The sequence below is a fragment of the Haliotis asinina genome, chromosome 9 (assembly GCF_037392515.1).
Source record: "Haliotis asinina isolate JCU_RB_2024 chromosome 9, JCU_Hal_asi_v2, whole genome shotgun sequence".
Taxonomy (NCBI): Eukaryota; Metazoa; Mollusca; class Gastropoda; order Lepetellida; family Haliotidae; genus Haliotis; species Haliotis asinina.
In genome coordinates, this window is record NC_090288.1 from 6,057,874 (window position 1) to 6,083,447 (window position 25,574).

Below are 25,574 nucleotides of genomic sequence, written 5' to 3' on the forward strand. Positions count from 1 at the left end.
ACACTTGGTTAAACTTTGATCTGTAGGGATAGAACTGTCATAATGTTCCCACAGATTCATTTTCTGCATGCTTTTTCTTATTACGTCTGAAATTGGATTAATTGTCAATTACATGTTTCAAATTAGGTGAAGCACGAGGGCTTTTTTGACTGTTCACAGCCATCAATCAACCATTCTGTAGCTGATCTCAGGTTGATTTTCTGTCTGATAGCAGCTTTTTGTTGGGAGACAGGGTGGTCTATTGTGCGCTATCCTAGTGGGAGATTTGCCGCTGTAGTCCACAGTCTGTTAGCTATAGCATCTTTGAGGGACTAATGCGAAAATCACTGCAATTACTTTGTCATGGACTGTTCACCTCCAGACAAGCATTTCCATGGATTCCTAGGGAAAATCATCCGGTCGTGGCCGACATTTTCTTATTTAATTTCCCAGTGAATTAATTACATAAAGTCTTTTTTGTGGTCGTTTCCGTGGTGTGTTGAAAGGCAGATTTGTACATGGACTGGATGTCAATTGAATCAGGATGACCGATTGCTTCGCAGACAAGTCTGGAGCTTCCAACATGCAGTCGTGTGACCTAGTGTCATGTGTAGGGGCACCTGTTCTTTTTGTTGGTGTTAAAACGGTTGCATTGAAATATCTCTTGTGATTGATTGTGGTGTTAGTTGCTGTCAAGGTGAGGAGGGGTGTAGGGGTAGCTTAGTTTTTGTAGCATTCCCTCGTCACACTGAATTCCTGGGTTCGATTCCCTACATGGGTGCAGTGTCTAAAGCCTGTTTCTGGTGTCCCCATGTTATTGCTGGGATATTTGCTTAAAGCGGTATAAAACCATAGTCAGGCACTCACTCAAGGTGAGGAGTTGACCAACTAAGCATACTGTGTATAAGTACAATAGTTGCACCATTTGTTAGGAAGTGAAAGAGTCAGTGCATCATTTGTGACTTTCATCATTCAATATATTTTTCAGTTTTTAATTAGAATATTGAAAATTATCGAATAGTACTTATGTTTGTTTTCATTTGAGTGTTCATGAGTATTATTAACATTTTTTTTTTCAGATAGAACTCTTGGAATTGTTGTTTTGTTTTCTACCACTTGAAGCTGAGTGGACTGACTCCCTAGCCTAATGTCAAAATGCATTGATTGTCTTTTTTCAAACCTCACGTTGGAAGGTTTGTAACTGAAACAAATTGTTGCCACTGTAATTGAAACAAAACATGTATCATAGTAAAAGTGCATTCATTCAAGCATTGTATGAATTATACCATGAATCATACTGAAGTGTGGCAAGTGTGTGCTGTATGTAGGAATGTCAATCTACAAGCCAACTTTGGTATGTTTTGGGCTGTATACAGGAGAAACTATCTGAAGGCCAAGTTTGATATTTGTGGGGCGGTATACAGGTGAGACTCTATGAAGGCCAACTTTGATATTTGTGGGGCTGTATACAGGAGAGACTATGTAAAGGCCACCTTTGATATTTGTGGGGCTATATACAGGAGAGACTATCTGAAGGCCAACTTTGATGTGTGTGGGGCTCTTTAAAAGAGAGACAATCTGAAGGGCTAACTTTGATATTTGTGGGGCTATATACAGGAGAGACTATGTAAAGGCCACCTTTGATATTTGTGGGGCTATATACAGGAGAGACTATCTGAAGGCCAACTTTGATGTGTGTGGGGCTGTATACAGGAGAGACTATCTGAAGGCCAACTTTGATGTGTGTGGGGCGGTATATTGGATTTGATGGCAAACTTTGACTGTTTCATCTGCTGTGTACAGGGTTGACAATCTGAATGCAAACTTTAAAGGTTTATGGTTATATACAGGATGTACAATTTAAAGGCCATATTTAACCATGACTTATTTTGTGGTGTCAATAGCCGTGAATATTTTCTTAAATTTGAATTTAGAATCCATTACTTCTTTCATTTTCAACTGTCTTTACAGCTGTCAGACCCAATCAAAGTGAGGCAGTATTTTGGGTAAAGAATCAGAAAATTCACATGCCCGTTAACATGAGCAATGGAAAGTCTGAAGAGGCACATTTCTTCTGTCATGGCCAAATGAACTTGGACTTGTCATGACTGGAGCTACCCATGGTAGAGCTTGACTCATGAACGTCAATTTGGAAATTAAACTCAAGGACTTGTTATCAATCAACATAATTCAAATTGCTGCATCTGGAACTTAAGATGTTTAGGCAACAATTGCACTGAATCACTGAATTAATTCACCATCACAAAATGTCACCGTAATCATCTAATTTCTTTCACTCTGCCCAATCTTTGATGGACTTCGTTTTTGGTATCAATTGTTGTTTAATGACCTGTTGTGCAGTGATCTTTCAACGTCCATCTCCCAACAGGGGATCATGGAATACCCCTCGTCTGGGCTGCCTCTCTCTATGTCCACAGATCTTAGCCAGGATGGTCCTGCAGTGCCGGAGTTGGTCTTGTAATACATTGCATGGCATCACTCATACAACACCAGGGAGAATCTGTCTTTCCAGAAAAATTATTGTGAGGCCCACAATTGACCTTTGTGAGAACAGGACTCCAGTGGAAGTGAGTTGTCTCCACTTGATGACTAGTGACTCCGCCAGGGGGCAAGAGCGAAGGATCTGTTAAGGTCAGATGTCTCAGAGGAGGAATCCAACCAGTCTGATCATCATGGCAATCAAGTTTCAATATCAATATACTAAACATCATATGCATTTAACAAGTACTAGATTTTTTTATCATTATATTATTTGTTTTGATTTCTCAAGAGGCTTAGACTTCAAGACCAAGTGGAGAGGTAGCTAAGGATAAGTTGATTTTTTTCCTTGTCTACAGAGACTTTTGGTCCCAGAACCATGAGGAAGAATAAAGTATAACAGGTTATCTTTAATGAAGAAAAACCCAAAAGATTCAGTTCAGAGTTAAAATGAATTGAAACGTTCTAATGCATATATTTTCATGAGACTATGTGTATGTATATATGCAAAACTACAGTTATTACAAACTCAAAGGGACCACTAATTTTAGTTTGTCAAGAGTGAATTTCATTACATTACAAGAAACAGGTACAGCGAGCATATTCTTCTGTACTTGTACACAAAACCTTATTCAAATGTTATTATCCAGTTCTTCAATTATTAATTTATGGTTTAAAGTGATTTTTCAACTGGTTACTTTATGATACATGTAGTTGGATCTTCATGTGGCTCTCGGAGCGATGGCGTGGCCTAGTTGTAACAGCACTCTTTCATCACATCGAGGGCCTGGCTTAGAGTTTCCACATATATGAAGCTGATTTCTGATGTCCCTCGCAGTGATATTGCTCGAATGTTGCTAGAAGCAGCATAAGCCTAAAATCACTCACTCGTGTGGTTGTAAGTATTTCTGATTCTTGGACAAGGAGTTCTTGAATGCCCCTTGTTTGTACCTTGAGAATGTATAAGGTATCTCTAATCTGTCACATTGTCCTTGAACCACCTTATTTTCCCTTCTGCTCAACCCTTTGTATAGTCAAGAAACTCAAGTCAGAACAAGTGTAGATTTCCCTTTGGTTCATGGTCTTCCCACTGACTTGTCTCCTTTTTGATTAAAATAGCACTATTTCTTCTCCTGACATAGAGGCAAAGAAGAGCTCAGAGACATTCTACATGCAATAAAGAAGAATTCAGACTTCTGTATGCCTCTCAAAAAGTGTTATGTTTATCAAAGTTATATATTTTCAGAGACTTACTGCATAATACTGTCTCATAAAGTCCCTGCTTCAAGAAATATCTTGAACTCCCAAGCAAGTTTAAAATTCCTTGGCAATCTAATTTCCCAGCTAGTTCCAGGACACAAGGAGACACCATGTGCAACTTCTATTACAAATTAGAAGACAATGGAAAAAGAAAATCTTACTCCAACTTCATGTTAGATTCGTAGGTCTGATTAGGCAGCAGAACTTTTTGCAGCTCAATTTGTATGGCACAACACTACAAATAGCTGGCCAATCAAATTACTCTCCTGAATGGAAATATTCATTTGGAGATAGAAAATATGCTTCTGAAACAAAACTTTTGTTGAGAATGGATCAGAATTTCTGTTTTGAAAGTGGGGTGACAGTACACTGGATCATTGATGATTGGCTGTGTTGCCAATACTACAGGCTCCTAGTTAAACAAAACTTAGTCTCGTGTGTTAAAACTTAGATTATTGGCAATTTGAATACACGAAATGCACTACCTTCAGATACCTTATTTCAGGAGGTAAAATGACTTTGTAACCATCAACAATTTCATGTCTCACTGTGTCAATACACAAAATACCGCATTTGCCTGAGTGCTATGCAATAAATCATTGTACAAACCAATGGAAAACAAACATTATTAAAGAAATATCTTGACTGATGGTGATCTGCTTCATTCAGGATTGTTTTATATAAAGTAGCATTTATTTGGAAGGTTTATTCATGGGGTCACAGCCAGCAGTATATTTGGTACTTTTAACTTGATCTGATCTAGCTGAGCTGATGCAACTTCTTGGTGTTATCTCCTTCTTCATGTGGGTTGTTGAGTTAGCCTAGTAGTTAAAGCATTTGCTCATCACGCTGAAGGTTTGGGTTTGATTCCCCAAATCGATACATTATGTTAGCCCATTATTTCTGAAGTATTGCTAAAAGTGGAGCATTGCTAGAAGTGGAGCATTGCTAGAAGTGGAGCATTGCTAAAAGTGGAGCATTGCTAGAAGTGGAGCATTGCTAGAAGCGGAGTAAACCTAAACTGACTGACTCACTCACTCACTCAGGCTTGATGCTGGTCCAGTGTGTGTGTGTGAGTGAGTGAGTTTAGTTTCACGCCACACTTTCCAGCAATATTCCAGCTATATGGCGGCGGTCTGTAAACAATCAAGTATGGACCAGACAACCCAATGATCAACTACCTGAGCATCGATCTGCGCAATTGAGAACCGATGACATTTGTCAACCAAGTCTGCGAGTCTGACCACCCGATCCCATTAGTCGCCTGTTATGACAGGCATTGTCGCCTTTTATGGCAAGCATGGGTTACTGAAGGCCTATTCTACCCTAGGACCTTCTTGGGGTTGATGCTAGTTCAGACTCGATTATTTACAGACCATGCCATATAGCTTGAATATTGCTGGCATAAAAATTAACTCACTCTTTCACTCAGTAGTTGCAACGAAGACCTATAATTGTGATATTTGAGAACTTACTCCCACTAATTCTCCAACATGGATGAATTCAGAGATACCCATCCCTTTTTGTCTCCCTGGTACATCAATGTGACATACCTGAAACTAGCGGAGTTAACCTAACTTATTCACACACTGACAATGCGGGTAATACAAGATAGGTATGTTCACATTGTGACAGGCAGTGGGGTTAAAGCATTTGCTCATCATGCTGAAGGCCTGGGTTTAATTTCACATGGGAGCACAGTGTGTAGTGCCCATTTCTGGTGTCTCCTCTCATGGTCTTGATGGAATATTACAAAAGCAGAGTGAAACTATTCTCTTTCACATTGTGACAGGAGACTTTCTTCTTTCATCACCGTGATTATGGCATCAATAGAATCTTTAGATATAATGATTCCCCGTCAAATACAAGATATTCATGAGTCATAAGTTGTAACATACACACCATAAGTAATATATGGGGTTACACTTTCACAGCAGAACATTACATTTGACCACTTTCTAAAAGGCATTGTATATTCATAGCTTCAGTCATAGGAGCAGTGCCAATTTACACTTTTAAGAGGGATGTGCTATCTATACTACAAGTTGTCAAACTTCCTTTTTTTGCAGTGGCAGAGTGGTCAGATTGCTTTCTTTTCGATGGCAGTAAAATATCTTCCTCTGAGAGTGTTAGTTTGAATTGCAGATGGGGCTCAACCTCCAAAGTTACAAGAATCTGTATTTTACTGAGAAATCTTATGCCAAATGTGACATTTCACCACTCCTAAAGGCATTGTGTATTCCTAATGATTCTCATAAAGTACAATATATTGTAACACATAGCAATCCCTGTCGAACAGAATAGTTTGTAACAGATACAGTAATTGCTCGTCATTTTAACCATATCAGTTTGGTCTTCTTATTGATCTCTATGTAAAACAATACCTCATCCGCAGCACCAACTGACCACTTCAAATGTGGTACGTAATGGACTCCCAATAATTGCAATAAAGAATAAACCCTTTGAAGAAACTATATTGGTTTACAGCAAGAGGTATTTCTTGCCCTGCAATTAAGTCCACTTCTTTGTGACCCAGCTGTGGCTAAACAACTCGAGTCAACTGGTGGCATGTGCGCTAGGTTCATGTGACTGAAGTCACCTTTGGAGTGTTAATATGTAATGAACTTGGACAGTGTTTTTGTAGTCCCTTGACTCTGAAGTAATCAAGCCAATTTCTTACATCAGCTACCACAGACCAAGGAACCACTTGGAGATACTCAATTTCTACAGCCTGTCAGGATAGCTATTAGTTTCTCTCCTGTCTTCTAGTGAATGCAACTGAAAGTGAACCAAAAAAATGAGTTTACAGAAAAGACAAACCGTTGCAATTAGTACAGTTTTGGTGATTGTTTAGAAGGCTGGTCTTGAGTTCTTGCTGGCTTTTATCTTGCTGATAGGTTCGGTATTGATGAAATAGGGTTGGAATCGCATTGTCATTTCTTCAGTCCGTTTTTTGTGAAACATTTCACTCGTTTGTGTCTCCCTTTCCTTTGGTGGCAGCATCGTGGTGTTCAGTTTCTCCATGTTTTGCCAGGCTGTGGCAAGGGACACAGCAGCATCTGACAAAGTTGCACCATACTCTTCGTCTTGTTCCTATGAGTGTTCATCCAATTACTGATGATCTCTTGGCTGAGCAGATCAGTAGGTTGGACTGTCCTCAAGGGGTTTGACATTGTTGGGGGCTCCCCCAGGGAATTTGGCAGCCATCTTGATGGGCAGGGAATCTGGAGGAAGAGCCAGACTCCAGAGGGGAGATAGGATCGTAAGGACACCCTAACTTGATACAAGGAGGTTGCTTAATGCCAGGGGCATGGGAGTTCGTTGGTTGATAAAGTGAGATACAAGACCCTAATTTGATAAGTTTCAGCTGTGTCATGTAATGAAGTTTTATAGTCAGCTTGTTAACCAGAAATTGAAGCAGCTTGTGTTGTAATGACTGGATCTCAGCACTGGACAGTCACTGATGGAGCCTCATGGTTTGTCATTGTCAATGTTACCACACATCCTTAGCATGTCTTTCTTCTCCAGATCTGGTCTGGTGCTGTGAAGATATGCAACGATGACCTGTTGGAGAAAGTGTCTTTTCGTGTCAGAGCTTTTTTAGTTCTGGTTGCACTGAGTAGGGATCAAAACTATTTGTCCTGGCAGCAACAACTTGGAATTGACCGATAGCCTCTCTACATTTCAAACAAGCTTGAGAGAAGGTTCAAGAGAATTACCAGTTTGATGGAAGACAATTAGTCATAGCATTCAAGGGTTACAAAGGTGAAAGTTTTCTTGTGAAAAGACTTGCCATTTAGCATGTCCAAAAACATGCATTTGAATATCTCCTGTTGATATATTCATTTGTGTGCTTTACCTTTCAAGGACATATATGGTTCTACAGGCTCTTATGTAAAATAGTGTTTATAAAAATGAACATCAATTTCAAATGTTCATCATAATTTCTGACAATTGAATCTCACTGGCAAAAACATTAATTAATTTTTATTGTGTTTTTCTTGAAAAAAATCAAAACTATCACATTTTTTTACATTGCAGAAAAACAATGACAATCTTCTTCATGAAATCGTCCTCATTGCGAGAAGTGACATTTCAGATAATATTACCTTGCAAGTTTTGTATCAGTCATGATGAAAATATCACACAACCTAACAAGCACCTGTTTGGTTTCATGCTAAGACGTTTCATCCTTCAGTACATGACCTTTAAGAAACATTTAAAGGAAACCTGGTTAACATGTCAGAGACAGATCATAACTGTTCCACATAATTTTAGTTAGGTGTGTCATGTGTTTAATTTTAACCTTCAGTTGATAAAACTTTAAAAATTAATATTCTGAGCAGTCACCGAGTTGAAAAAAAAAGTGAAAATTTATTTATTTTTCCCTAATCAATCTGACTTCTTCATTGAGAAAGTAGGAGGAATTTAAATGATTCAATTGTATTTCAGTCACTCAGATTTCAGATTTCCCCCATTCTTTTCCTCATTTATTAGATTTATACCAGACAATCCGTCTTGTAAATTGTCCACTTCAGTGTTTAATGATGTCAATGAAACACTTATTTAGATGATAACCTTGGGTTTTTTTCAATCCTCTTATCACTTTCTTGAAGGTTATCAACTTGAGTTTTGAAGAAAATCGGAGCCTCTCTTGAGACATGTTCTATTTGTCCCAAATTTGCATATAGATTCATGTGCATACATTATTAGAGACAAACAAGATTTCATGCAGTTGTCAGTTTAATTAGTTTCTTGATGGCTGATACTTAATACCATAACAACATTATAACAATACCTTTCAAGTGGTTCGAGCAGCTGCCAGGGTGTTTGCTTGTCATAGAGCTTGAACCTCAGATGGAATTTGTGAAACAGTCTCTTCTTCTTTCCTTGCTGTATCTGGTTAGGCTCTTGGTTAAAGTGTTTTCATAAATCATTCAGTATTCTGGGTTTTATTTCCAACACCAGTACACCATATTCAGCTACTCCCATTGCATGGCATCGTCTGAATATTTTCAAGCACAGTTATAAAATCAGATTGTATGTACCTGATAACAGACTTCTGTTGGGCCAAACATCTTCAACAAATTTAACATAAAGAGTAAGATGGACTATTTTGTTAGTCTAACATTTCTGAATGGAATTCAGTGTGAGAGCACAAGTTTTGGCACCTGAACTTCACGTCAATAGACTATTTTGATAAAGGTAACTACCCGGTAGCTGTTCATTTTGCCCTGATTATGTTTAATATTTAGATGTTGTTATTTTGTGAATAATACTGATTGTGCTGTTGAATTTTGCTGCCTGTTTGCTCACTCACTCAACCACTCTCTCAACTCACAACAAAAGTATCAATCAGTTTCGAAGTAATTATTAAGGTGTATGATACATACAATTGCTGCAAATTTAAAGGAATTGCATCTCAAATGTAAACAAACGCAGCCCACTTGCGAAACAGTTGCAGCAATATTGGTAGTTTAACGGTTATGACATAAACACAACAGCCCTATCGAAACAATGTCGGTAATACTTAAAACATGCTCGGCCATCTTCGGAGATTTCTTGGCTCCGTTCCGTGATTTGTCGGTCGCATCCTGAAACTCATACATCAAAACATGGCGTCACTAGGAAGAGCACCCATCTATGTGAGTTTTTTTAGTTTCTACTGTTTTCACTTTTATAATTATCAGGTGCTCTTGCTAGTGACACCATGTTTGAGCGTGTTTCAAGTATTATCGACATTGTTTCCAATAGGGGCATTGTGTTTATGTTTTTACCGCTAAACTACTGATATCGCTGCAATTGTTTTGTGAGTGGGCTGCGTTTGTTTACATCTGAGATGTAATCCCTTCAAATTTGCCGTAATTCCTTCAATTACTTAGGGGGGGGGGCCTGTTTTCAAATACGTTGTTTAAAGTGACGTGGAAATTACTTGATATATCTTTAGGACACAGAACTACTCTGTTTTGTTTTCTTTTATATGGATATGTTAAAATTACAGCACAGTTTATCAAACTATTGAGAAATACCAGTTGAGCCTGTCCCAGTTCTGAGATGCATCTTTGCTGTATGTTTCAAATGGTTGTACCTTTCATGTTGCTAAAAGTTGACTTACTCGAGTTAAAACGGTGACAAAATATAATCACTCCTTTAATTTTGAAGGGAAGGTTATCCTTTTAGATTAATTTCACGAACCATAAAACAATTCCCAAACCATACCATAAATCATTTTAAAGCTACGTTAGCAAAACCTGAAGCACACATCATCATTTTATGAACCTTTCAAGTGCTGCATGAAAGTAGATATGCTCTTTATCTCTGTATTTCTCACCCTCTGTCACTTTCTTTACAATGAAAATCCCATAAACTTTGAAACATAAAAATAGAAATGTGTCGTTATCAGCACCCAAATTGATGTGTGATAGATATCGCTAGCTCTGGTTGATTTAACCAGTCATCATTTTATAAAATACAGGGCAGTGGCATGTTAGCAGTGCTGATAATTGATTAAGCATTGTGTAGAAGGCACCGTCAGGGGCTGGAAAACACAAAAAAACTGAGCATTATGCAACCAGCAAATTAATAATTAAGATCATGACCCTGATCAAATAATTTCACAATCTCAAATTTCACATCATGTTCATGTTAATGAGCTTACAGTTGGGGGTCATTGTAACCTGGGTCGTGGCTTATGCTCTCCTGTCCAGCTGTTTCTATTATTTGTCTTGGTATGGAGAATAGGGGTGAGACAGGGTGATTCATGCCTACCCCTCCTGTTCATTTCAAGCCTCGTAGGCACACCCCAACTCCCTCCTTCGATGCATAGCTCCTGCAACTGAAGAAAACTAATTGCTCAATTTCATTCTATTCATTTTTAATTTATCTGAAATTATTTCTCATGTTCTTTAACATTCTGGTAATGTATGTTAAATGATTCAGACTGAGTGGTGAATGTGTTTTCTAATTTGTGCACAGTTTTTCTGTTTGTGCTTTTTGAAGATTACTATGAGTCAGTGAACATACTTCATGCAACTAATGTTTCAGAAAATTTTGTAATAGATCATAATATGATGAAAATTCCAAGCAGATTTCTTCATTTGAAAAATTAAGAATGTTACAAGAAGTTTATTGATGATTTGTGGATTATTGTCCTTTCTCTGCAATTGAATATATCTACAAATATTTATTGTCGTACTTCTCTATTGTCTTGTTTGTTAATAAAGTTTGTATGAATGATGTGTGAGTTGAAAATGACATTGTAATTTGGAATATTTTATCTTATTACTTGACTAAATATAATGATATTTTTTTGACAAATGAAGTCTGAAGTGTATGATTATTTCATTCATTTGTGAGTTCATTTTGAAAAAGAAAATACACAGGATCAATATCATTTCTTACCATCCAGATATCATTGTTATGCTGTGCCTTTCATATCCTTTTTTTCTTTGATGCAGTTTTGATACCATGTGGTGAAGAGCACAAAAAACATGGGGGCTACACAGTTTCATATTCCTCCTCTTCTTTCACTTTTTCATCTGTTTTTTTTTTCTTTCATATTCCTTTGTCTTTTGTTAAACTCCTGAAACTAGGATGATAATTGCTCCCAATTCTGTGACGGATCTGACACTTTAAAAATTGGATGTCAATCACACTCGGAAATCAATTTTCATATGGCCCAAAGAAAAGTTTTCAATTTGAAAATATTCAGTTGAGCGAGCCAGACAGGATTAACAAACAGGAGCCTTTCACCTGCAAAACTTTGTGGTGGAGTTCTTTGTGCGGTAGCCTTGTATTACCTTTTTTCCCTGTGGTTGAAGTTCAGATTTTGTTCGACCATGCATGAACTTTGAGGCTGTTTGGGGAACTATGAGTCATGCATGGTGATTAGTAAAACAGAGGCCCGCTCCATGCTTTGTAATTGTTACATTAAGATATTTGCTTGAGCAGGCAGGTGCTAATTATTTGAACGTCGACTTGTATGGTCCTTATGGACTGCAGCGCTGTGCATTGAAGTAACGATGTGATGTTACGTGATCACATCGATCAGAATGCCTTAAAAGCTCTTGGTGGTTATTTGATGTTTAAACTGTTTCTATGTTTTTTACAGTATGTTGGATTGAATGTATAATCGTGTTTGTCATTTATAGGGACTGTAAAAAATTAAGTCATGAGTTGCAAATCATTGAAAGTGATTCGTGAATGTATTTGGACGATCATTGAGTAGGTTGTGGTTGGATATTGTTTGTAACAGTGGTTTGCAATCAGCTTATGTACGACTGACTGGGGTAATAATGCTACTTTTCATCTGCTGATCTGTTTCATTTCATGTGTTTTATGTGGAAGTAACTGGCAAGGAGGAGAGATTGATTGAATGTTGTTTTATGCTTCAGTGGTGTTACAGCTTATGAAACGATCAATTTTGAGATTAGGACTTACCGAATGATGTTGTGAAGATGGCATGGATTCTATTGTAAAAAATCATTTGTTGACGACTACACTTGAATCTTTAGGCACTTGTTTGTGGACAAGATTTCAAGTGTTGTGAAAAATATAACATTGTTTGATTTATGCTTACCAAGTAGAAAATGTTTAATCGACATTTAACAGTTTGCAGTATGATAAAGTCTTCCATTCCTCCTGGTATATTGGTAAGTGTTGAAACAGGTCAGAAAAAGTGTCTAGTAATATTGAATTTTTCATCCAATTTTTAAAATGTGTGAGGGGGTAGGGAGCACTTTATTGTTTTTTTAATTGTTTTTAAACAAACGTTTCAAGGCATCTGTGCACATTAAATGGTCATTTTGTGTTCCTGAATGTGATTCGTATGAAGCATATTTAGTAATTGGAGCAGACATGAAAGTATGTGTATTTCAGAAAGATTCAGGCTGCTTTCTGACGGTTACACACAGTCTTCTCTGGCCCTCTAAGTCTGTGGCTACTTACGCAGCCTTGTAACTATCAGAAAGGGGTGTTAGGTTGCAAAGCATTTGGAGTGAATCTGTAAAAATTAATTCATTATGAACAAAACTGCATGCAAAATAATTACCATGTTAGCTAATGTTTTGTCAGCATGAATGTACTGGTGATTATTGAGTGAGTCATGTAACTTGTCTATACCATGTTGACATATTGCCTTAACAAACTGATCACAGCCCACATCATCAAAGTCAGTGAAAAGGCCACTGACGACTTGTTTTCTTACTGTTTCCTGACCATGGTCGAAGAGTTTCTAATTTGTTGGCAAATTGTCTTGTCCAAAATGGAATAAGGCACATATAACTGGTCTTTGAGGACAAAAATGGTGAAATTTGAGCCCTTCACAGTTACAACAATAACTATGAGATATTTCTTTGTTTGGCGTCTGCTTTCATCTCCAGAGGGACTGTTATATTAGGGTTAAATGGCCCTGAATCAAATAGCGTTCACATGGCTAGATTTATGATACAAGAATTTCCACACAAAATTATACCCAGTTCAATAATAATCAAGGGGCAAGAGAATATTGCTCGGAAGTCAGTAGATGACCTTGGGGAGAATTCTCTGTCACACTTTGACAACAATGGCCAATAACAAGAAAAAACACACAGATTTATTATATGTTCAAGTTTTTAAGAGTAGTCCCAGCAACAGTAATGACAGAGGATGTTTATGGGTGGAGGCCAGAGAGTTAGGGGCTGGATTCACCTCATGAAAAGACAGGAGGGATTCCAGAAGAGGTTTGGAGTCCGTTTACAACATTGATGAGTAATTAAAACACAGGGGTGGGAGTAATTACATCTGTTATATTGCTGTGCCAAAGACGTCTGCTTTTGTTTTTTCAACATGATTTTTGGTTGTGTTTGGGTCGCTAAGTGCATCCTCCATGGCTTGTCCACAATGTGAAGTGGCCTGGGCCCAGGAGCTCTCGACTTGCAGATCAAAAGTAAACATGGGACAGTTTACGTGTTTGTTGACATAATTCAGTCAATTTGCCACAAGTATAATGGCAGTGCCTTTGACGGACTGGAGGTCTGGAGAATCAATCGTTTTCCTGTCCACAAAGACATGTCCTGACTTCGACTTCCATGTTCTGGCCATTTGTCGGCTTCTTTGTCCATGGCCGCTGCACCATTATTTGCTATTGTCCAGCTTAAGTGACCATTGTCCAAGGCGATGACCAGCGAATGTCATTACATTCAATAATTGATGCATACTGCGTCTTAAAAGAGACATGGCTCCATTTTGCTTAAAAGCATCTGTGAAGGTCATCTAAGGGTTCAATCAAATTTGCATATTGTATTTGAAGGATTTATTGGTTTCTAGGGTAGTAGAAAATAGTTGAAAAAGAACACTTTCTATTGATTGATTTATTAGCCTCATATTTCATAAAATGAACAATTAGAAAGCAAAATTGATTGATCACTGAAGACATGCTTGCATGTATGCATCTGATGTGTGTTAATACAATTTAATCTTGTTGGATGGTATAGATTTATGGTATTATGAGATACTTTATGAGTGAGTGAATGAGTGAGTTTGATAGTAGAGATTTATGGTATCATGAGAGAGTTTACTTTTATGCTGCTTTTTGCAATAATCTCGCAATGTTATGGGAGGGGACATGGGTTTCACACATTGTACCCACAAAGGGAATCAAACCCGGGTCTTCGGTGTGGTGAGTGAATGCTTTAACCACTAGGTTACCCCACTGGTCCACTTTGCAAGTATTCAAGAAATAACATGGCCAGGGATGCCCAAAAAGGTGTGCACACCTACCCATGTAAGGAATCAAACCCAGACCTTCATGAGACAAGCAAACACTTTAACTACTAGCCCCCTTCACATTTCTTTTTGTGAAAGTCAAATATATGTTGGAAAATTTGTCAAAGAGACCCTGACTTATCACAATTTCAGTTTGATTTCATTTATTGTTAAGTTGTTATTGTTTTAAGATAAAATAAAACTTAGATTTCCTGTTCATATTTTTATCTTTGTAATTATATGAGTATAAGAAATATGTGCATACCAAAGAAAATTTATTGTTCATCTTTGGCTCTTCTTCATGACATTAGAAATGATTGTGAGAAAAGTGGAAGATTGACTTTGTCATGAGGAAAATATTGGCGAAGAAATGTGTCTCTTTCTTTGCCAACATTATTATAAAGAGGGGAATGTTTTTTGAAGTACATAAATGTATTAATTTCCTTCCTTTAAGCATTACCTTGTTGACTTCAAAGGACCAGTCAGTTGTGAAAAAATGTCAGAACTATTCCAGTGCACGTTTGAGGAAATGTAGCCATTTTGAGTAGCAACTTGAAATGTTAGACACAACTTGATCCCATTTCAAATTAGTCCAATTTGTTGTGTTGGTTCTGAAGTAAGATCTCAAGTAATGGCTGCCATGGTTTGCTACAAATTGCTGTAGTATTTCTGTATCTTCAAACCAATTTGCTGAAATTTGCCTTGAAAGAACATACTTCAGTGTATTCTGTGATACTAGCAGAGGAAGAGAATCTAGTTTAGCATCCATTCCAAATGCAGGAACAAATTCGCAGCACATGTTGGCAGTGGCTTTCTTGGGATTGCATGAACATAGTTACATATTGGGGAATTGTTTGAATGCTTGAGGTTTTATGTCCCTTGACAGTCAATATGGATCGTATTTAGTGCCTCTCAAGCCTATCAAGCTGCTGCAAGTACATACAGGTTTATAGAGGTGATGGAGTTTGCTTCAGTTAAGGAATGTCTGTATGCCATGTCTGTGGCATCTTGCCAGACAGTGTCATGTCTGTGAGTCAGAACAAGAACGTGCTTGTTCACATGATGCCAATTATGCCTGTCCGTATTGGTAATATATAAATATGCAGCTGACATCGTCTTCAAACCACACAGCCGTGACCATGGCCAAATCTGTCTTGAGGATACATTCTTGAAGTGTTTTTTTTGTGTGTGTAAAAAATACAAGTATGGCTCACTGTGGCTCTGCTTCGAATTTTTTTGCTGATTTCAATTTCACTTGTTCAAATTTTGCAGACTTTCATCAGTGTAACATTTTTATGATTTAATTGGAAAACTGTGGAAATGTAGGTTTTCTGTCTTGTTTCAGAACTGCAATCTCAGGCGGCGAGATTGGCTCTGTTATAAATACTTGTGCACATGTTTTTGATATGAGATAGGCTGTTCTTTGAGGACATATTGCTGTGCTTGATCTGAAATGAAGTTAATGCTTTCTAAATATAACAGCAAGCAAACAGCAAGCAATGGCCAATGTTTAAATGCATTGTGTGATGGAATACAGACTGGCAGACCGATGCTAGTCTCTGATTATATATAGCTTTGATAGAACCTATTTGATTTGATTGAAAAGGAGACCTACTGAGATAAGAGGAAAATATAGACTTACTTAATTTGGACATTTGAATTACAAGAAGGAAAGGGAGGAATGGAGAAGTCTGTGATTCAGAGACAGTGAGAAAGCAGCTGGGGACCACAGCTTTGACTGAAGTGGTTTGGTTGTTGTTTAACAATGCACCCTGCAATATGGAGGCAGTCTATAAATATTCAAATCTAGTCCAGACAATCCAGTGACCAACAGCATGAGCAATGATCTACATAAATGGGATATGAAGACATGAAAGCGAGCCTGACATCAAAAGTGTTAGTTAACTCTAACGACAAGCACGCTTTCCTGAAGACTAGTTCTAACCTGGACATTTACGAGTTAAAGTGTGGTATATATTGTAGTCTCAACCAAATGTATAAAAACATGGATCTTTTTCTAAAGCTATGCGAATTATTGACAAACTTTCCATTTTACCATAGGTGTAGGAAATCAGTCTTGTTGAATAGTATATATTGTTTTTACAAGTCTAACAGATAGTATTTCAGATTTATATCATTTTGTGTCAAAGACCAGTTACATCTCTGAAATAAGACATGAAAATGGCATGTGAAGGCCATTCCTGATATATTGCTAAATGTTGCGGAAACAAACTCACTCACTCACTCGCTCACCGCAATGTGACAAACAAACCACAAATGATGTGTTTCTTCTCAAGAAGGAAACTGGAAGGAAATGTCCAAGTGATAATACTTGAAGTCTGACCTCACATATCTTTATAAGAACCCTTTGAAATGTGACTATTTTTACTTTAGGCCTACTGACCTGCGAACATTGAGAGGTCTGGTCTGTTTTTTGTCAGGTAGATTTGTCCCAGGTTACAAGAAGCCTATTGTTTGCAGCCCAGCATGCTTGGAACACATGTTGAGTTAAGGACAGTCACTTGGAGTAGTATGTTTCACTCAGCCATACTCTTGAGAGCAAATGAATAAATAGCAGTTGTTTTGATGCCGGAATATTCAGCAGTGATTACAGTGAAATATTTAACAAAATCGGCTGTTATTCCAAACTCTTTTGGATAATTAGAAATCCTCCTGCTCGTGGTTTCTTTCAGCTTTCCACTGGTGATTTTTTTCCACCATGTCAGTGAGAAGGGTAATATAACTGTGAACAAATCCGGCATCAGTTGCACTTTCTATATGAGCAAGGCATTGCCATATAATGGATTATATTTTCCAAATACTTATTTTGAATAAAATATGAAGATTTACTATCAGTGGTTGATGGATGTTGGTTGGCGTTGCCAGAAGAATGGTCAACCTGCAAGTGAAACAGTTAAAAAGGTTATTGAGTCTCCAATAGCAATTAGTAATCGGTAGAAATGAAAAACTATCGATGTTTTGATAACGTGTGACTGTTGATGGTTTAGTTATTGACTTCTGTTGATGAATTCGCAGTCCAAAATACAGGACGTTTGGGTGCCGACTTGATGTTTATTGAGTTTGTCATAACTGTTTACTTCATGTGGGTTGAAGTTTCTTATCAGTAAGTAAAAATGCTTGAAACTACTCTAATACCAGAAGGTATCAATGTTGATTGAAACTTATAAGTTGAGGGTAATGCATGATTTCTAGCATAACCTACATATCAGAAAAACAACTTGTTTTTTAGTCTGACGCCATTCCAGCCTGAATGTACAATAAAATTTAAATGCCACCAACAATGCTCTTTCGAGAAAAAAACCACCTATGTATGTAAGGAGGTGTTTACTCTCGTTCCCATACAATTTTCATGTGGATAGTTATTTCTGACGCTATCGGTAACAAAGTTATGGGCTGCATATTAGGAGGAGGCATTGATGTATAATAATTCTGTTTCATTCGTCATTACAGATCTGTGGCTGCTGCTGTTGAAGACTGAGCAGGAGAGCCCATTGTGTAAGTACGTTTATTGCCAACAAAGTGACCCATTTGGGCTGATTGCTTTCTCGTATTGAACTGTTTAGGAAGGAGGTCAGACAGTTTTATGCTAGTTGGAGGTATGTTGGAATTCCTTCCAGCAGTGCGTGGAGAAGTTTTGGATGGCGGTTGTGTTTTATGATGATGACATAACTGTTACATTTTCTTACATAAGTTGCTAAGACTTTAGGGATTTATTTGTGTGACATGATGTTCTTTTCAAGCTGTACGCATTGTGGTATTTTTTAGTAGCAGTGTGAAGGGTGAATGCATATTTTGTGATCATTTCAATGGTTTGAGATGAAATCTGGAAACTTTAATTCACTGATGTGTCCATATTCATCTAATTGACAGCATATGATGATGGTCTGTTAATAATCAAGTCTGGTGCTCACGAGCCAGTGATCATGACATCATGAGCATCAATCTATCCAATCAGTGAGTCTGACCACCCGATTCTACTTGTTGCATAGGTTGCTGAAGACTAGTCTGTCTCACAGTTTCTGAACCACATCATTTTACCTATTGCCAAACCTTCTCTGCAGTGCTAAAGCATTCATGAATTTGAATCTCTGGTCTCCCTGGAGCTCCTTTTCAGTTAAAATGCGTTTGTTTGAAGGGATCAAAATTACATATATTCAGAGGCTAAGCATTAGTCTAGCTGAAGACCAATGCTAACCCATGTGGGTATTATAATATTTGTATGGTTTATGAGTAGTGATTATTATTTTTTATTGTCTGAAGACCTGATTGTGATCCCCAGCATCACTACAATGTCCCCTAAGTCCTGCTGTGACATCACTTAAATACAGGCTAAATACAATGATACTCACGCAGTGTTGGTTGAGGATGAGAGTACCAGTTTCAATATCTGTTATTAGAATTGAGTTGGAGTAGCTATCATCAGTTTATGTGCACTAACATCTGTCCAGTTGTTGGTCATTTGCTTCTGAAACAATGGATTCTGCGGTCGTTGTTTCACGGCCTCACACATCAGTTCATGTGGGACTGCCATCAGCTGCTGGTGGTCTTTGAAGTCATACTAAATATTTCATTTGTTATGGAACTGTTTGGTAATTAAGTAAAGGAGAATGGTGCCACTGACTAGGTTCAGGTCTGGGTTCTCTGTGTTGAGACAGATATGTGTAATGTCCATGGGTGTGAGGAGATTGTCACAGATGCATATTGTCAATACTCGGGATATTTGGCAATGGAATCCTGAATCCTAAATGTGTCATTTTGTCAATGAAGATAAATGAAAATGATGAAGATCTCCGTGGTTATAACAGATGGAGGTGGGACAGTTCAGTGGGTAAATCAGACTCATCACTTTGTAGACTTGAGTTTGATTCTTGCATGGCACAACATTGCCCTCCCACCCTCAAACTCACTCACTCACTCACTCACTCACTCACTCACTCACTCACTCCTCACTCACTCACTCACTCACTTTGGGCTATACACCCAAACCACAACTATCAAACTGATGAAGAACATCACCCTCTGTGTTTTTTTCTTTCTTTTGAAAATATACAAATCTAACAAAATGCGAAAGTCCAATAACGCATATATAGTCCAACTAAACATTCCTCACATTGTGTTACTTGTCCTTTTGTGTACACATGTGTCTTTAACATGAACTATTTGTAGCTTGTATGTATCTTTGCTTTTTTCAGTGAAAAGCTATGATGTCATGGCATGATAAAAGTGTTCATTTGTCACACCAAAGACCTGGGTTCAATTCGCCCCACAAGTACAATGTGTGAAACCCTTTACTGGTGTCCCCTGCCACGATGCCATGTTATTGCTGAAAGCGGTGTAAAACCATATTCACTCACTTATTATCACGCTATGTCCAAATGATTAAGTTGTCTTGGGCATCCAAAAATTGCTTGGGAAACCTGTATGGAAAATAGTACAGAGGAGGCTCTTACAACAAACATTTTGTCTGTCTGTTTTGGAGCAATTTAAAGTTTTAAATAATGCAAATTCACCCACTTGAGTTAGGGTGATAATACAATATTTAAGTTGTTATGGCAGACAATAAATAAGAAAAAAAAACAATTTTGTAATTCCAAGAAACAATAAGCAAAAGATTTGTTTTATGGTTTCTAATTTTGTTTCTGTGCATTTGATATTGCACATGACATTTATGATTGAATGAAACTTTTGATGTGTTATGGCAAGTGGTTGATGATTATTGTCCAAATCTGTATTATTACCACGAAGACTTGCATCAATCTGGTGGTTATTTTGCATTACGTGGCTGTGTTTGAGAGCGATTAGAGCTGTTAGAGAGCTGTTTTGTTCCTTCCTTGAAACTACTCGATGATTGAATGCAAGTGTTTCATATCAGACTTGCTCATTACGGACATACAAACAGTCCAGTTTGAGACAACTTCAAGTTTCACTGCTACAGTGCGTCATAAAGCATCTTTATTGCAGTTTTCGTTATGAAATATTAATTGCAGTTACTTCGCCTATTGTGTAATTGAAGAAAATATCCTTCCCCGGAGATGCTTTGTCGGTCAGTAATGAGTGCTAGGGGGCGCTGTCATTTCAATAATGCAGCATGTCTTGTCATACCCGCTCAGTTCTAGCAATAATCTCATATTCACAAGAATTATGTCAGGAGTTTTGAGTTTGGAACATTTTTACAGGGTATAGTTTGTTGCTGAGAGAGTGGAGCCACTGTCCTAATTGTGTCATTTGATTACACAGTCTTGTTGTGTTTGGATTTTACAGCAATGCCATGTTAATTCCATGTCAACCCTTACACAAGAAGGAAACGCGATAAACAGCTCTTACACCCAAACAGAGATTAGGGAAGGATATTAAATCACATATTCTCCAATACATAAAGAAATGCTTAAAAGATTAAAAGTCATGTCACCCAATTTGGTGAAGATTTAAGGAATAGGGTTACAACAGGCTGTTGAATTGAGGCAGAAAAATTGCTTCAGTGATGACAATCTGCCTTCCTTTAGACCAGGCATTGAGAAGAGAGTTCATTTGATTTCAATAAATAAAACATTTAAGAATTTAAGGTGTGTGGTTGACTTCAGATTAAAAAAATCATTTCAATAAAATGAGCAAGCTTATTAGTCAAGTTTGGTGATTTTTCACAATGAAGATTTTTACAGTCACAGTTTTCAAATCCCTGAGAGATTGCTGACCTTGTTGGACGCTGGTCATCCATTGCAATGCCTTCTATTCCTTTAAACTGCTTGGGCTTTACCCTTTCTATAATGTGTTGCATGTATTAGGCTTCCCAAGCAGTGGACACTGTCATTAATAAGCCATTAGTATACATATGTATGACGAAGATAAGCGATCGACGCCTGGCGCTAATGAAGGAGTCCGATCAATACCAGACCTCGCCACATAGGTCAGTTGTTAACGATCTGATTTACTTCTGTGTGTCTTGAATGTCCACTTTGGGCATGTGATTGTCCGATTGACATGCAGAGCAGTCATTAGAGACTTGTATTGTACTGATTTTATTGATGGCCAATGTTTACATGGAGAGACTGGCCATATGCGTGTCACCCAAACTGGAGGATTGCTTCGCAATGTTGTGTTCGACTTGCGATAATGTGGCTTCCCATTCCTTATTCATTGCAGCCATTATTGGTTAGGTTGATTATGTACAATTAAATTAAATTTCCTCGCACATATATTCGAATGAATCTGAAATGGAGATGACTTTCCCAGAGACTAATCACATTTATTTGCAGATATACTTGGATGTGATTTAGACACATCTAGGTCGTTTGGCACCAGGATCATGTTTCTCAGAAGGATTGTTGTTCATGCAACTGCTTGGTGCTCTGATAGCATTTTCAAAGTAGTTGCACTGCCAATAGTGTGTCTCTTGTTGGCATTTGTTTGCAAAGATGTAGTAACTTGTAATATCTATAACAGCAGTTACGGTGGATATAGTTAGCCCAGGCATTGTTTGTTGTGCGAATTGTGTTTCATGGTTGTGCCAGGATCTGCTTTCCGATTCCAGTTTCATACTGACTAGGCTTGACTCAGAGGGACAGATTACACCTTGGAGGTTTAATCCTTGCAGTAATTGTTAGGCTATTTGTCAGTCCAGTCATGTAAGGTACTCCAAATGGCTTTGCAGATCATGGGTTTGAATCTCAGTTGCTCTGATTCTTGGTTTGTCTTTGCCCATGCTTGTGGGTTTAAGCAAAATTGTGAGAATGTTACACCTTCATCACTTCAGGTATTCTTTCGACATAATGCTGATATGTTGGGATATCACTGGATGCTTCGCTCGCTCGCTTGCTCACTCACTCACTCACTCACTCACTCACTCACTCACTCACTCACTCCATGGACCACCAGCTTGTCTAACACTACTTTCTGAAATCATTTTGTTGTCAGAAGAAATATTTCATAAATTATAATCCAAAGGTATACTAAAACTGAGCCCAAGGAGTTTGGTCATTTTCAGAAATGTATAATCTACACTTAAACTGGCCATTTATTTTATGCATTTCTTGCATATTTGTATGATAGAGTTGTCTGAAGGAGGTATATTTATTTATACTGGCAACCACATTGAGGGTAAAACATCAAATTAACTCATTAGATCCACTGACACAAGATGCCTCTCAAACCTATCTCTCCACACCAAGAGTACATGCAAACCCAATCTATGCAGAATCTTATATTTGGTATCCATGCTTCAGCTTCAAAATTCCATTGATATTTGCTTGGAATGTTTCCATGAAAACAATCCTAGGTCCAGAGCTGCTATAAATTCGTGGTGCTACGACATTCACAAGTCTGTGTGTGATAAACAATAGAGTTATGACAGGTCTTGTCTGTTGTACAGACCTAGCAGCAAGCATATCCAAGAAAGCCCACACTTTCCCAAGTCTCAATTTCCACAGCTTCTTAAAATGAAGTCTCTGGGTTCTTTTTTATTGTATTTATAATTTGGATTTAAGAACATATTTTCTGTAAAATATGATTATTTGAGAGGCTTGCTATTGGTCTACGATAGGTCATAGCGTTTTGAACATTTTGTATATCAGAACCCAGCCCCTTTTCACAAATGCAGACAAATTGCTGTAAGCCAACCCACACCATCTGTACCAGAACAGACTCAACTGAAAGTGTTCAGAAGAATGCCTTGGGCTAAGGCAAGGAACAACATTCTTCCAAGAGTGACTGATGACCCATAATTGGGATCTCCAGCCATTTGGCCCCAGCTATGAAGTGAGATATAGGGTAGTGGCTGTGTCTCTGCTGTGTCCCATCCCTTCCAGCTGATCAAACACTATTAGTGTGACAGCAAGTTGAAATTTTAATTGTTCTAAAATTTTGCAGATGGTTATAAATAGAAAAAATTGGCTTTCATAGTTAGAAGAATAAAATGAGCCATGATCTGAAATCTGTACCTCTAGTGAGATACGACGGTCCTTGATAGTCAGATTTATTGGAAAAAAATGATATAAAATGTGATATCTTGATGATGTTTTCATCTTTGTTTCAGCAACTGACATATGGCAATGTGTTTAGTCAAGGAATTTAGGTTCCCAATAATCTCAACATTTGCTTGGGGTAAGATTTTGTGGATTGAGTGGTCGAATTTAGTGTCTTGGTTAATTATATGTCCTTGTACCAACATGCATTCATTGTTGTTGATAATATCAGTCACTGGATTGTTTGGTCTATACTTTACATTAGATTATTTACATGCTGCTGTCAAACACGGAGGATCCAACACACAAAGACGCACACATATATGCACAGACACAATTTTATTATATACTAAGATCTGCCCAAATACAGACCTATGAAGATCAGGGGCAGAAATGATCTTAAATAACCCATACTTGATACATGGCATCGTATCACAGTTGCATAGATTAATGCTCATGCTGTTGACCCCTGGATTGTCTGGTCCAGACTCCATTATTTACAGACCACTGCCATATAGCTTGAATATGTTAAACAGCAACCAAACCAAAAATGGCTGTATACCCTTCCCTCTTGAGATTCCGCTGAAAATATGACCATCTGCTTGACTCACATGTGAACCAGACGTTAAAATCCTTGAAGTTTTTGTAGAAGTCAAATTTATATTTTATGCAGCAGCAGTAAATCTTTGATGCAGGGAAATCACTGTTTAGTAAAGAGTTGAAACTAATATAGTGTCAGATAGCTTTTTGTCCAAGATTTAAAAGCCATAAATTTCACTTTTTATTTTTGTTGCTACAGAATAATCTTTAAAGATCCAGAAGACTTAATGTGGCATAGCAAGATCAATTGAAGCAAAGATGTAATGTGATAGCATTGGACAGGGGAGAAAAAAACACATTATGTTTTATGTACACTTTTGCAAAAAAATGTCAGTTGGTCTGCTTTATGTGGGGCTTGTTTTGATAAAGCCCTTTTACTGCTCAAGTAGTTTGAATCTTGTAATTTGAGAGAAGTTTGTTTTTGTATGACAGATTGCTGTCTTTGCAAACAGCGATATTGTTTGACCATGCCAGACACATGTTCCATAGATCATTCCATGGAAACCATGGTGATGTAAGTGTAGAAGTGAGCACATTCAGCACCTTGATTCCTCATCCCAGTCAGGTCTCGCCCCGCTTGAGCCTTCACTGTCACAGACTACAAATTACTTTTCCACTTCAGGGATACAAACAATTTTTCAGAGGCTTTACATTTAGAGTCAAACTGTTTTTTGTTAGCCAAGGGAAAAGGGATAAAAAAGATAGTTTGATAATCGCTTTGAAGTTGGTGGCTTGGTGGGATGAGTACATGGCCTGAGCTTGGTATTGCATCTGTGGTGACGAGTTGGTCCAACAACGGTGATCCGATTCCAGACAATTGCTCCTGTCATTGATCCAGTGTCCAGTAAAAGCTGTGTTGGTAGTAACATAGGAGAAACCTGTAAACCCATCCATGTGTTGCCATGTTATTAGAGTGGGAAGAGGATTGCCCCTTGCAGAACCACTCTGATGTTTTGAAGCAGTTCAACTTCAACACGTTTAAAAGAAGAAAATGGGGAATGGTGTGGTCTGTGCTTTTGGACAAATATGCCAATCAGTGCAAAGTTTTGGGGTTTTTTGTTTTTTTTCTTCTTTTTTTATCATGCCAAGGTGCAGAATTAGATGAGTTTGTGTGAGGATGTGTTGTAATCAACACCATTTGACAGGGAATTGTCCTGGTTTGGGTAAAAAAGTTAAGTGGATCACAACATGACTTGACATCAGGTTTTCTTCATGTTTCACATTGTTGTTGCCCATATAGATACTTGTGTCACTGGATGAATTTGTTTTACTGTTTAGCCACTTGATGCAACAAAAACTACCATCTGCATTCATTCTAATTATTTCTCATTGATATCTAACTACACTGAGAACATCTCTGTATTATCCTTTTATAGACCTATTATTTATTAATATATGAAATATTTTTAGTTGCACTAGCTTTACTTGAGAACCTGACTTCATATTTAAGATGCAGTATTTGCAGACATCATCAAATGTCCGTTTAGGACCGGGACGGTGGAGTAGCTTTGTGAC

General features: G+C 37.8%; 1 protein-coding gene across 3 annotated transcripts in view; it reads left to right on the forward strand.

Annotated features, from left to right (window-relative positions):
- The window catches only part of LOC137296902 (plexin-B-like), a 256,296-nt gene that overhangs the window by 33,970 nt on the left and 196,752 nt on the right, over positions 1-25,574 (forward strand). For all 3 annotated transcript variants that reach the window (XM_067828790.1, XM_067828789.1, XM_067828794.1), the window contains one exon: positions 17,953-17,997. The gene's annotated coding sequence lies outside the window, so the exon portion shown is untranslated. Of the gene's footprint in view, positions 1-17,952; positions 17,998-25,574 lie in introns of those variants that run through there.